Here is a 14,588-nt window from a genome sequence, read left to right as displayed (position 1 = left end):
GAGAGAGGGAGGCTACAGAGAGCACTTAGTCTCCCCCGCTCCAGAGTGCATGCCAGAGGTTTATAAATTGCTCTTATAAAAACCGACCTGTGTTCGTTAGGGTCGGCGTGCCGGGATTCCAGCAGGGGCCGTTTAAAAAGAGGGTGAATGGGTTCAACCATGTTCTCACAGTAAGAAGAAACCCTTTCTACCTCATTTAGCATCAGTGTTAAATGAAACCACTCACTGTAGGTCAATAACATTGGCAGCCTCAGAACAACATCGGGCCAGATTCTGACTAGCCATCCATCATCGGCAGTGACCTCCTAAGACCCCGAGACTCAGGACCTGACCATTCACCTAGACTCTGTTACCCCAGATGACCCCTAACAACCACCTGACCATTCACCTAGACTCTGTTACCCCAGATGACCCCTAACAACCACCTGACCATTCACCTAGACTCTGTTACCCCAGATGACCACTAACAACCACCTGACCATTCACCTAGACTCTGTTACCCCAGATGACCCCTAACAACCACCTAGACTCTGTTACCCCAGATGACCACGAACAACCACCTAGACTCTGTTACCCCAGATGACCACTAACAACCACCTAGACTCTGTTACCCCAGATGACCCCTAACAACCACCTAGACTCTGTTACCCCAGATGACCACTAACAACCACCTGACCATTCACCTAGACTCTGTTACCCCAGATGACCCCTAACAACCACCTAGACTCTGTTACCCCAGATGACCACTAACAACCACCTAGACTCTGTTACCCCCAGATGACCACTAACAACCACCTGACCATTCACACTACTAGACTCTGTTACCCCAGATGACCACTAACAACCACCTGACCATTCACATAGACTCTGTTACCCCAGATGACCACTAACAACCATCTAGACTCTGTTACCCCAGATGACCCCTAACAACCATCTAGACTCTGTTACCCCAGATGACCACGAACAACCATCTAGACTCTGTTACCCCAGATGACCACTAACAACCAGAGGTGTGTTTTCTCTGATTAATCAGGAATCTCTGCCTCTCAGACCTCAGAAAAGTGAGCAGCGATATTTCTAACATCTCTGTCTTATCAGAGATGTTTGACAGGTCATGTTCTCCATTGTGTCAGTGACGTCCCTGAGAAAAAAACAACTTCTTGGGGAAGCTGCTAACTGGCGTCCCATATGAGCCCTGGTCAGAAGTAATGCAGATGACTGTATAGGGTGCAATTTGGGACACTCTCTGGTCCAGTCTCTGCCTGGACTTGTATCCATGTTGTTAGATAGGTACTGGACCAGACCAGAGCAAACGATGCCAGAAACACTGTTTTTAGTATCTCAGGTCTAAGCAGATTTACAGTGTTATCAATGAATCAGAACCTTTGTTTAATATCTCAGGTCTAATCAGCAGTTAGTGTTGGTCTCAGCCCAGATCCTTCAACATCCATTAGGCATGTTCCTAGACCCTTGTTCCTACCTCTCTACTAGATACATCAGCATGTTTCCCTAGACCCATACAGTTTCCTACATACTAGATGCATCAGAGATGTTCCCTAGACCCTTGCTCCCTACCTCTCTACTAGATACATCAGAATGTTCCTAGACCCTTGTTCCCTACCTCTACTAGATACATCAGCATGTTCCCTAGACCCTTATCCCTACCTCTCTACTAGATACATCAGAATGTTTCCCTAGACCCTTGCTCCCTACCTCTCTACTAGCTACATCAGAATGTTCCCTAGACCCTTGCTCCCTACCTCTCTACTAGATACATCAGAATGTTCCCTAGACCCTTGCTCCCTACCTCTCTACTAGCTACATCAGAATGTTCCCTAGACCCTTGTTCCCTACCTCTCTACTAGATACATCAGAATGTTCCCTAGACCCTTGTTCCCTACCTCTCTACTAGATACATCAGTGTTCCTAGACCCTTGTTCCTACCTCTCTACTGGATACATCAGAATGTTCCCTAGACCCTTGTTCCCTACCTCTACTAGATACATCAGAATGTTCCCTAGACCCTTGTTCCCTACCTCTCTACTAGATACATCAGAATGTTCCCTAGACCCTTGCTCCCTACCTCTCTCTACTAGATACATCATCAGAATGTTCCCTAGACCCTTGTTCCCTACCTCTCTACTAGATACATCAGAATGTTCCCTAGACCCTTGCTCCTACCTCTCTACTAGATACATCAGAATGTTCCCTAGACCCTTGCTCCCTACCTCTCTACTAGATACATCAGAATGTTCCCCTAGACCCTTGCTCCCTACCTCTCTACTAGATACATCAGAATGTTCCCTAGACCCTTGCTCCCTACCTCTCTACTAGATACATCAGAATGTTCCTAGACCCTTGTTCCCTACCTCTCTACTAGATACATCAGAATGTTCCCTAGACCCTTGCTTCCCTACCTCTCTACTAGATACATCAGAATGTTCCCTAGACCCTTGCTCCCTACCTCTCTACTAGATACATCAGAATGTTCCCTAGACCCTTGTTCCCTACCTCTACTAGATACATCAGAATGTTCCCTAGACCCTTGCTCCCTACCTCTCTACTAGATACATCAGAATGTTCCCTAGACCCTTGCTCCCTACCTCTCTACTAGATACATCAGAATGTTCCCTAGACCCTGCTCCCTACCTCTCTACTAGATACATCAGAATGTTCCTAGACCCTTGCTCCCTACCTCTCTACTAGATACATCAGAATGTTCCCTAGACCCTTGCTCCCTACCTCTCTACTAGCTACATCAGAATGTTCCCTAGACCCTTGCACCCTACCTCTCTACTAGATACATCAGAATGTTCCCTAGACCCTTGCTCCCTACCTCTCTACTAGATACATCAGAATGTTCCCTAGACCCTTGCACCCTACCTCTCTACTAGCTACATCAGAATGTTCCCTAGACCCTTGCACCCTACCTCTCTACTAGATACATCAGAATGTTCCCTAGACCCTTGCTCCCTACCTCTACTAGATACATCAGAATGTTCCTAGACCCTTGTTCCCTACCTCTCTACTAGATACATCAGAATGTTCCCTAGACCCTTGCTCCCTACCTCTCTACTAGATACATCAGAATGTTCCCTAGACCCTTGCTCCCTACCTCTACTAGATACATCAGAATGTTCCTAGACCCTTGTTCCCTACCTCTCTACTAGATACATCAGAATGTTCCCTAGACCCTTGTTCCCTACCTCTCTACTAGATACATCAGAATGTTCCCTAGACCCTTGCTCCCTACCTCTCTACTAGATACATCAGAATGTTCCTAGACCCTTGTTCCCTACCTCTCTACTAGATACATCAGAATGTTCCCTAGACCCTTGCTCCCTACCTCTCTACTAGATACATCAGAATGTTCCCTAGACCCTTGTTCCCTACCTCTCTACTAGATACATCAGAATGTTCCCTAGACCCTTGTTCCCTACCTCTCTACTAGATACATCAGAATGTTCCCTAGACCCTGTTCCCTACCTCTCTACTAGCTACATCAGAATGTTCCCTAGACCCTTGCTCCTACCTCTCTACTAGATACATCAGAATGTTCCCTAGACCCTTGCTCCTACCTCTCTACTAGCTACATCAGAATGTTCCCTAGACCCTTGCTCCCTACCTCTCTACTAGATACATCAGAATGTTCCCTAGACCCTTGCCCTACCTCTCTACTAGATACATCAGAATGTTCCCTAGACCCTTGCTCCCTACCTCTACTAGATACATCAGAATGTTCCCTAGACCCTTGTTCCCTACCTCTCTACTAGATACATCAGAATGTTCCCTAGACCCTTGTTCCCTACCTCTCTACTAGATACATCAGAATGTTCCCTAGACCCTTGTTCCCTACCTCTCTACTAGATACATCAGAATGTTCCCTAGACCCTTGCTCCCTACCTCTCTACTAGATACATCAGAATGTTCCCTAGACCCTTGCTCCCTACCTCTCTACTAGATACATCAGAATGTTCCCTAGACCCTTGCTCCCTACCTCTCTACTAGATACATCAGAATGTTCCCTAGACCCTTGTTCCCTACCTCTCTACTAGATACATCAGAATGTTCCCTAGACCCTTGTTCCCTACCTCTACTAGATACATCAGAATGTTCCCTAGACCCTTGTTCCCTACCTCTCTACTAGATACATCAGAATGTTCCCTAGACCCTTGTTCCCTACCTCTCTACTAGATACATCAGAATGTTCCCTAGACCCTTGCTCCCTACCTCTCTACTAGCTACATCAGTCTAAGGCTGGGATTCAGTTTGGACAACGCTACCTCTCTACTAGATACATCAGAATGTTCCCTAGACCCTTGTTCCCTACCTCTCTACTAGATACATCAGAATGTTCCCTAGACCCTTGCTCCCTACCTCTCTACTAGATACATCAGAATGTTCCCTAGACCCTTGTTCCCTACCTCTCTACTAGCTACATCAGAATGTTCCCTAGACCCTTGCTCCCTACCTCTCTACTAGATACATCAGAATGTTCCCTAGACCCTTGCTCCCTACCTCTCTACTAGCTACATCAGAATGTTCTGGATTCAGTTTGGACAACACTACCTCTCTACTAGATACATCAGAATGTTCCCTAGACCCTTGCTCCCTACCTCTCTACTAGATACATCAGAATGTTCCCTAGACCCTTGCTCCCTACCTCTCTACTAGATACATCAGAATGTTCCCTAGACCCTTGTTCCTACCTCTCTACTAGATACATCAGAATGTTCCCTAGACCCTTGCTCCTACCTCTCTACTAGATACATCAGAATGTTCCCTAGACCCTTGCTCCCTACCTCTACTAGATACATCAGAATGTTCCCTAGACCCTTGCTCCCTACCTCTCTACTAGATACATCAGAATGTTCCCTAGACCCTTGCTCCCTACCTCTCTACTAGATACATCAGAATGTTCCCTAGACCCTTGCTCCCTACCTCTCTACTAGATACATCAGAATGTTCCCTAGACCCTTGCTCCCTACCTCTCTACTAGATACATCAGAATGTTCCCTAGACCCTTGCTCCCTACCTCTCTACTAGATACATCAGAATGTTCCCTAGACCCTTGCTCCCTACCTCTCTACTAGCTACATCAGAATGTTCCCTGACCCTTGTTCCCTACCTCTCTACTAGATACATCAGAATGTTCCCTAGACCCTTGTTCCCTACCTCTACTAGATACATCAGAATGTTCCCTAGACCCTTGCTCCCTACCTCTCTACTAGATACATCAGAATGTTCCCTAGACCCTTGCTCCCTACCTCTCTACTAGATACATCAGAATGTTCCCTAGACCCTTGCTCCCTACCTCTCTACTAGCTACATCAGAATGTTCCCTAGACCCTTGCTCCCTACCTCTCTACTAGATACATCAGAATGTTCCCTAGACCCTTGCTCCCTACCTCTCTACTAGCTACATCAGAATGTTCCCTAGACCCTTGCTCCCTACCTCTCTACTAGCTACATCAGAATGTTCCTAGACCCTTGTTCCCTACCTCTCTACTAGATACATCAGAATGTTCCCTAGACCCTTGTTCCCTACCTCTCTACTAGATACATCAGAATGTTCCTAGACCCTTGCTCCCTACCTCTCTACTAGATACATCAGAATGTTCCCTAGACCCTTGCTCCCTACCTCTCTACTAGATACATCAGAATGTTCCTAGACCCTTGCTCCCTACCTCTCTACTAGATACATCAGAATGTTCCCTAGACCCTTGTTCCCTACCTCTCTACTAGATACATCAGAATGTTCCCTAGACCCTTGCTCCCTACCTCTCTACTAGATACATCAGAATGTTCCCTAGACCCTTGCTCCCTACCTCTCTACTAGATACATCAGAATGTTCCCTAGACCCTTGTTCCCTACCTCTCTACTAGATACATCAGAATGTTCCCTAGACCCTTGCTCCCTACCTCTCTACTAGATACATCAGAATGTTCCCTAGACCCTTGCTCCCTACCTCTCTACTAGATACATCAGAATGTTCCCTAGACCCTTGCTCCCTACCTCTCTACTAGATACATCAGAATGTTCCCTAGACCCTTGTTCCCTACCTCTCTACTAGATACATCAGAATGTTCCCTAGACCCTTGCTCCCTACCTCTCTACTAGATACATCAGAATGTTCCCTAGACCCTTGCTCCCTACCTCTCTACTAGATACATCAGAATGTTCCCTAGACCCTTGCTCCCTACCTCTCTACTAGATACATCAGAATGTTCCCTAGACCCTTGCTCCCTACCTCTCTACTAGATACATCAGAATGTTCCCTAGACCCTTGTTCCCTACCTCTCTACTAGATACATCAGCATGTTCCCTAGACCCTTGCTCCCTACCTCTCTACTAGATACATCAGAATGTTCCCTAGACCCTTGCTCCCTACCTCTCTACTAGATACATCAGAATGTTCCCTAGACCCTTGCTCCCTACCTCTCTACTAGATACATCAGAATGTTCCCTAGACCCTTGGAACCCTACCTCTCTACTAGATACATCAGAATGTTCCCTAGACCCTTGTTCCCTACCTCTCTACTAGATACATCAGAATGTTCCCTAGACCAGTTGCTCCCTACCTCTCTACTAGATACATCAGAATGTTCCCTAGACCCTTGTTCCCTACCTCTCTACTAGATACATCAGAATGTTCCCTAGACCCTTGCTCCCTACCTCTCTACTAGCTACATCAGTCTAAGGCTGGGATTCAGTTTGGACAACGCTACCTCTCTACTAGATACATCAGAATGTTCCCTAGACCCTTGCTCCCTACCTCTCTACTAGCTACATCAGAATGTTCCCTAGACCCTTGCTCCCTACCTCTGTACTAGATACATCAGAATGTTCCCTAGACCCTTGCTCCCTACCTCTCTACTAGATACATCAGAATGTTCCCTAGACCCTTGCTCCCTACCTCTCTACTAGCTACATCAGTCTAAGGCTGGGATTCAGTTTGGACAACGGTACCTTTACATGTCATTTCCTGATTGAGTCAACTAATGCAGTGTTTACCATAATTGTGGTCTCCGCTAATTTAAACATTTTTTAAAACATTTTTTTTTTTACCTTTATTTAACTAGGCAAGTCAGTTAAGAACAAATTCTTATTTTCAATGACGGCCTAGGAACAGTGACTTTAAAACGCTGTGCATTGTGAACAAGGCGTGATCGGATTGAATCGCGGCCTTGACTCCGTTAGAGCAATCAAATCAAATGTATGTATAAAGCCCTTCTGACATCAGCTGATGTCACAATGTGCTGTACAGAAACCCAGCCTAAACCCCCAAACAGTGTAGAAGCGTGGTGGCTAGGAAAACTCCCTAGAGAAAGGCCCTAGTTCCAACCTTCTTTCCTTCCTTCTTTCCTTCCTTCCTCATCTGTCTCTGGACTGATTAGCTGACAGCTGCACATAACTCGATGTACAGGTCTTAAAGCAAAGTAATAAGCTTTGGACAAGTAAGTGTGAGTCAGCTTAATGTACACAGCCTGGACGCGACGCTAGTCTATTACAGAGCCTTATCCCCAATCTGCCTCCTTAACCTAATGTGATTAGCATGAGGTTGTAAGTAACAAGAACATTTCCCAGGACATAGACATATCTGATATTGGCAGAAAGCTTAAATTCTTGTTAATCTAACTGCACTGTCAATTTACAGTAGCGAATACAGTGAAATAATACCATGCTATTGTTTGAGGAGATTGCACAGTTATGTACTTAAAAATGTATTAATAAACCAAATTAGACACATTTGGCAAGACTTGATACAACCTTTTGCACAGAAATGCAATGCTTCATTGAATCAGTCTAAAACGTTGCGCGTACACTGCTGCCATCTGGTGGCCAAAATCTAAATTGCGCCTAAACTGGAATAATACATTGTGGCCTTTCTCTTGCATTACAAAGATGGTAAAAAAAAATAGCCATGTTTTATCTTTGTATCTTTTCCCAGATCTAATGTGTTATATTCTCCTACATTCATTCTACATTTCCACAAACTTCAAAGTGTTTCCTTTCAAATGGTATCAATAATATGCATATCCTTGCTTCAGGTCCTGAGCTACAGGCAGTTAGATTTGGGTACTGAGATACAGGCAGTTAGATTTGGGTACTGAGCTACAGGCAGTTAGATTTGGGTACTGAGCTACAGGCAGTTAGATTTGGGTACTGAGCTACAGGCAGTTAGATTTGGGTACTGAGCTACAGGCAGTTAGATTTGGGTACTGAGCTACAGGCAGTTAGATTTGGGTACTGAGCTACAGGCAGTTAGATTTGGGTACTGAGCTACAGGCAGTTAGATTTGGGTACTGAGCTACAGGCAGTTAGATTTGGGTACTGAGCTACAGGCAGTTAGATTTGGGTACTGAGCTACAGGCAGTTAGATTTGGGTACTGAGCTACAGGCAGTTAGATTTGGGTACTGAGCTACAGGCAGTTAGATTTGGGTACTGAGCTACAGGCAGTTAGATTTAGGTACTGAGCTACAGGCAGTTAGATTTGGGTACTGAGCTACAGGCAGTTAGATTTGGGTACTGAGCTACAGGCAGTTAGATTTGGGTATGTCATTTTAGGAGAACATTTTTTTTTTTAAAGGGTCCAATCCTTAAGAGGTTGTTAATGTTCAGTGCCAAGCATAGAGACACTGGGTCCCATAGTTCTTAGTCTTTTAGTATGAGTGGACTTGGTGCAGGTCCATAGTGGTTACATACAATGATGAAAATAACTAAATAGTCATTATTCAGAATAACAAAACGTCCCACTCTCAAGGGAAATATGTTTATTTAATTAGTATAATCTGATAAAGGACAATTCTATTACAGGATGTAATTGTAAAATGTGAATGTTTATCATTAAATCCTTTCTTTTCTTGAACATCTCTTTTCCACTTGACGAAGTCAGGCAGAAGAATACGCCTTTCATAAAAATGTTTCCAACAGGTCAAAGTTATTCCCGGGTTTTTCGTCTGTTTACTGCACTAACATTCCAAACCAAAACCATGTGTGGTTCATTATTGTGATCCCTGGTCAGAGAACCTCACTGGCCCTTTAAATAACCTACTGCACCGTACTCAAATCAACAACTACCTTGTGACAACTTCAACCCAGTGTATACTATATGTCTGTGTCTGGAATGGCAGATATTCTCTATAGTAAACTACGTTTGAAGGTGCATAGGGAATAGGGTGCGATTTTGGGACGTTTAGGTTCCTGGTCAAAGTAGCACACTAGGGAATAGGGTGCGATCTGGGACGTTAAAGTTCCTGGTCAAAAATAGAACACTAGGGAAAAGGGTGTGATTTAGGACATGAAGGGCCTGGTCAAAAGTAGAACACTAGGGAATAGGGTGCGATTTTGGGACGTTTAGGTTCCTGGTCAAAGTAGCACACTAGGGAATAGGGTGCGATCTGGGACATGAAGGCCCTGGTCAAAAATAGCACACTAGGGAATAGGGTGCGATCTGGGACATGAAGGCCCTGGTCAAAAATAGCACACTAGGGAATAGGGTGCGATCTGGGACATGAAGGCCCTGGTCAAAAATAGCACACTAGGGAATAGGGTGCGATCTGGGACATGAAGGCCCTGGTCAAAAATAGCACACTAAGAAATAGGGTGCGATCTGGGACATGAAGGCCCTGGTCAAAAATAGCACACTAGGGAATAGGGTGCGATCTGGGACATGAAGGCCCTGGTCAAAAATAGCACACTAAGAAATAGGGTGCGATCTGGGACATGAAGGCCCTGGTCAAAAATAGCACACTAAGAAATAGGGTGCGATTTTGGGACGTTAAAGTTCCTGGTCAAAAATAGCACACTAGGGAATAGGGTGTGATTTGGGACATGAAGGGCCTGGTCAAAAGTAGAACACTAGGGAATAGGGTGTGATTTTGGGACATGAAGGGCCTGGTCAAAAAAATAGACACTGGAGAATAGGGTGCATCTGGGACATGAAGGCCCTGGTCAAAAATAGCACACTAAGAAATAGTGCGATTTTGGGACGTTAAAGTTCCTGGTCAAAAATAGCACACTAGGGAATAGGGTGTGATTTGGGACGTACCATATGTCATCAAATCAACAACGTAGTCATATCCTCAGTATATGGCGACTGTATGAGTGACATGCTAACAGTGGAGATGATATAGTCGGTCATAAATCACACATTCCCTCAGCCTGCCTGTGGTGATCTGTTTTAAAACATGATTAATGTCAGTGAGGAAACATCCGGAGGGGTTTAGCACCCTGTGTGTGTGTGTGTGTGTGTGTGTGTGTGTGTGTGTGTGTGTGTGTGTGTGTGTGTGTGTGTGTGTGTGTGTGTGTGTGTGGTGTGGAGGGTTTTAATGACAAACTAATCAAGCATTTCTAGACTAGGTGTGAGATCTATGAAGCTGTTGGTGAGGATCACACACAGATATAGTCACTGACGTTTTCAGCTAAACATTCAGGGCCTGGAGCAGAAACACGACGCGGTGCACACACACACACACACACACACACACACACACACACACACACACACACACATACACACACACACACACACACACACACACATATACACACACACACACACACACACACACACACACACACACACACACACACACACACACACACACACACACACACACACACACACACACACACACACACACACACACACACACACACACACACACACACACACACACACACACACAGTCATACACACACACACACAGTCATACACACACACACACAGTCACACACAGTCATACACACACACACACACACCAATCACACACACACACACACACACACACACACACACACACACACACACACACACACACACACACACACACACACAACACAGTCACACACACACAGTCATACACACACACACAGTCATACACAGTCACACACACACACAGTCATACACACACACACACAGTCACACACACACACAACAAAGACATACACACACACAGTCACACACACACACACACAGTCACACACACAGTCACACACACACACAGTCATACACACACACAGTCATACACACACACACACAGTCACACACACACACAGTCATACACACACACAGTCACACACACACTCCTACGTACTCGCTCACACACAGGGATTCTGGTCTGAATCCCATGTCAGACAAGCAAAACATTTGGTGGGATTCAAGGTATCCTACTACACCATCTCGTGCCGTTGTACCCTCGAGCAAGGCACTTGACCCCTAAACTACTCCAGGGGTGTCACATTGTGGCTATACAGGTTCAGATGAACTGGGTGATCTTGTGGGCCAGAAACTGGGACTTTGTAGGCCAGTTGAGAGGAGAGAACACTACTCACCTTGCCAACAAAGACCCACCCTCTAACACACCAGGACCAATAGAACAACAAAGACCCCCCCTCTAACACACCAGGACCAATGGAACAACAAAGACCCCCCCCTCTAACACACCAGGACCAATGGAACAACAAAGACCCACCCTCTAACACACCAGGACCAATGGAACAACAAAGACCCACCCTCTAACACACCAGGACCAATGGAACAACAAAGACCCACCCTCTAACACACCAGGACCAATGGAACAACAAAGACCCACCCTCTAACACACCAGGACCAATGGAACAACAAAGACCCACCCTCTAACACACCAGGACCAATGGAACAACAAAGACCCACCCTCTAACACACCAGGACCAATGGAACAACAAAGACCCACCCTCTAACACACCAGGACCAATGGAACAACAAAGACCCACCCTCTAACACACCAGGACCAATGGAACAACAAAGACCCACCCTCTAACACACCAGGACCAATGGAACAACAAAGACCCACCCTCTAACACACCAGGACCAATGGAACAACAAAGACCCACCCTCTAACACACCAGGACCAATGGAACAACAAAGACCCACCCTCTAACACACCAGGACCAATGGAACAACAAAGACCCACCCTCTAACACACCAGGACCAATGGAACAACAAAGACCCACCCTCTAACACACCAGGACCAATGGAACAACAAAGACCCACCCTCTAACACACCAGGACCAATGGAACAACAAAGACACACCCTCTAACACACCAGGACCAATGGAACATTGGCTAAAACATGGCTAGTTGTGAAACACACTAATGATCTATTTACTGAATTAAACGATATATAGATAATGTTGAAAAGAGAAGGAAGGGAAGCTAAGGTACACAATAGTAGGTTTTGCTAGACAGAAGGTCTCTTTGGTAAAAGGGATACATTTTGTCACTCTTCATATAATGAATTAAAATGCCTTTATTTGTATAGCATATTCAATGCAAAGATTAAAAACTCTGATTAAAAACTCTGATTAAAAACTAAAAGGTTAAACAACGTTTTTAATCTTTGTTTCCATTGAACATGCTATACAAATAAATGCATTTTCATTAATAATATGAAGAGTGCCTTGGTCCTCCCTTATTTTTAATATTTTACCTATTTTTAACTTGGCAAGTCAGTTAAAAACAAATTTTTATTTACAATGAAGGCCTACCCCAATGACACTGGGCCAATTGTGTGCCACTCATATGAGCCTCCCAATCACAGCCAGGAATCAAACCAGAGTCTGTAATGACATCTCTAGCAAAGAGATGCAGTGGATTTAGAGCGCTTCGCCACTCGGGAGCCCCAAGACAATGTATTTGTCTACTTTAATGTACTACTAAGATTGTATTTATTCATTCCAAATGGGTAAAACAAAACTGTAAAGTTGCTTTGAACGTAAAACTATTGTTGTGAAGCAAAGGCAATGATCAATCTGCATTATGCTAATCTACCCACTGAAATTACCTTGTTGTCCTCAAGTGAACCGTCTTGCTCTCATACTTCAGCGTTCAGTTGAGAGAGAAATTGGCCTGGTCTCTTTGTAGCTCAAAAGTATTTAGGGTAAGGGAAAGAGTTATCTACAGTAAAAAAAAAAACGTCCTCACAGATGTACCCATCATGTAAACCTATCGATCATAGCTACAGTCGGCCACACCACGTGCGCGTCATCCTTGCACAGGTTGGGCACACTCTCCAACGCGCACAGCGGGAACACGAGGGGAAACGTGTTGAGTTCTAGAGCCCACGACCAGGGTTCCCTTTCGCAATCCCCAAACAACTGTCATGTTATGATTCAAATCCTTTAGGAAAATGTATATGCTATCCTCCAAAAGCAGGTTTAATTGTCCAGTCAGACACGAAACAGATTTCAGAATGGCCTCTATCGGCATGGAACATAGGCCCATCTCTCCAAAGACAGTTGAATATTCTCCTAAAGTTATTCCTGAACAAAAAAGCAGTAGACTACGGTGCGTCCCAGACCGGTAACGTTGCCCGGGGAAAAATAAACCCACCTGATCTCTCCCCTCTCTGCGTGTGTACTGACCGATCGTCCCGTACAGAACCTAGAGACAGTAGCCCAAACCCAGTGGCTCTGGCTGTGCTGTGGGCCGCGTAGTGCGAGCCTCCTTTTCAGGCCCTCCCTAAAATGGAATTCTAGGTGGTGGTGACTAGGCAGTAGGTATGTCGAGCTCCATGCGTGCGCCACTCCAGAATAACACAGTCCTGGAGACAGTTGAGATCGTGCAGTAACCATTGCCACCAAATGGAAAGGTTTGTCTCTGCACTCTCGTATGTAAAAGTGTGGGGAGTAAATTACTATTCTTCCTTCCTCTTCCCAAACAATAATCAGAAAAACGAGGTTTTCGTAAACCATAAGGATTTATCAAGTTTCTGAGTAAAATATAAAGTCATAACGTTGATTTGCCTAACATATTTAGGACTATATTACCAGGCTGTATTATTACGGCATTGGATTGAAAACAAGATCTATATTTACAAACATGTATATTTACAAAGATAGACAAGAACTCAGTCTTACTTTTTTTTCATCCATGTGTCATTCTATGATGGCTGATCTCTCATCTGATCTGTATATAAAATCTCAGTGGGCTACTAAACTGGTCGATACACACTATTGTAGTTGGAGCGCCGACTGGTGGTCATTAGGAGGGGCGTGCCAAATAAACGTCTGAAATAAAAGTTTAAGATTATTAGCTGTTAAACTGTTTAACTTTGATTTCTCCTAGATTTGTTTTAGCTCTAAACTTGTTTTTACCTTGATGTCTCCAATGGTCTTGATGAACACCATTTTATGTATGAGAAGTCTTAGCATATAACTTTTACATTGTACATGGTTGAGATTTAAACGTTTTATCGACGCATTGACTTAATATTGAGTTTGAAATATGTATCAAATATCACCATGAAGTATGGTGGAACTGTCCCGTTTTAAAAATGTGTCCACCGTGGACTTCGTTTCCGAGGCACGGACGGGGATCGAGCCCGCGATCTTCGGTTTACGAGACCGACGCCTTACCACTTGGCCACCGCGCCCGGTAATAGTGCGAAGGAAAAATATGAGTTTTCAAACCTTTTTCCTGCCAATTGACTGAAAAGTGTTATGGATGATACAACTATATTTATTGATGGTAAGCACGTTTTTATGACGAACAATCTCAAACATGCATCTCCAAACCAAGACACACCGTGTCATCTTCCAGTT

The 14,588-nt window shown here is 44.6% G+C and overlaps 1 long non-coding RNA gene and 1 other non-coding gene across 2 annotated transcripts; both read right to left on the bottom strand.

Moving 5' to 3' along the window:
• Positions 1 to 4,227: 4,227 nt before the first annotated feature.
• Positions 4,228 to 7,349, bottom strand: LOC127918017 (uncharacterized). The gene is made up of 3 exons (XR_008098363.1): positions 6,918 to 7,349; positions 6,677 to 6,729; positions 4,228 to 4,283 (listed from the first exon to the last, which is right to left on the bottom strand). It is a non-coding gene; the product is annotated as an uncharacterized LOC127918017 (long non-coding RNA).
• Positions 7,350 to 14,347: 6,998 nt separating this feature from the next.
• On the bottom strand, positions 14,348 to 14,419 carry trnat-cgu (transfer RNA threonine (anticodon CGU)). The gene has a single exon. It is a non-coding gene; the product is annotated as a tRNA-Thr (tRNA).
• Positions 14,420 to 14,588: the final 169 nt, after the last annotated feature.

This window comes from Oncorhynchus keta, unplaced genomic scaffold, assembly GCF_023373465.1.
Source record: "Oncorhynchus keta strain PuntledgeMale-10-30-2019 unplaced genomic scaffold, Oket_V2 Un_contig_1279_pilon_pilon, whole genome shotgun sequence".
NCBI lineage: Eukaryota > Metazoa > Chordata > Actinopteri > Salmoniformes > Salmonidae > Oncorhynchus > Oncorhynchus keta.
Note: the sequence above shows the minus strand (reverse complement) of the source record. Positions and strands in the feature narration are given on the sequence as shown.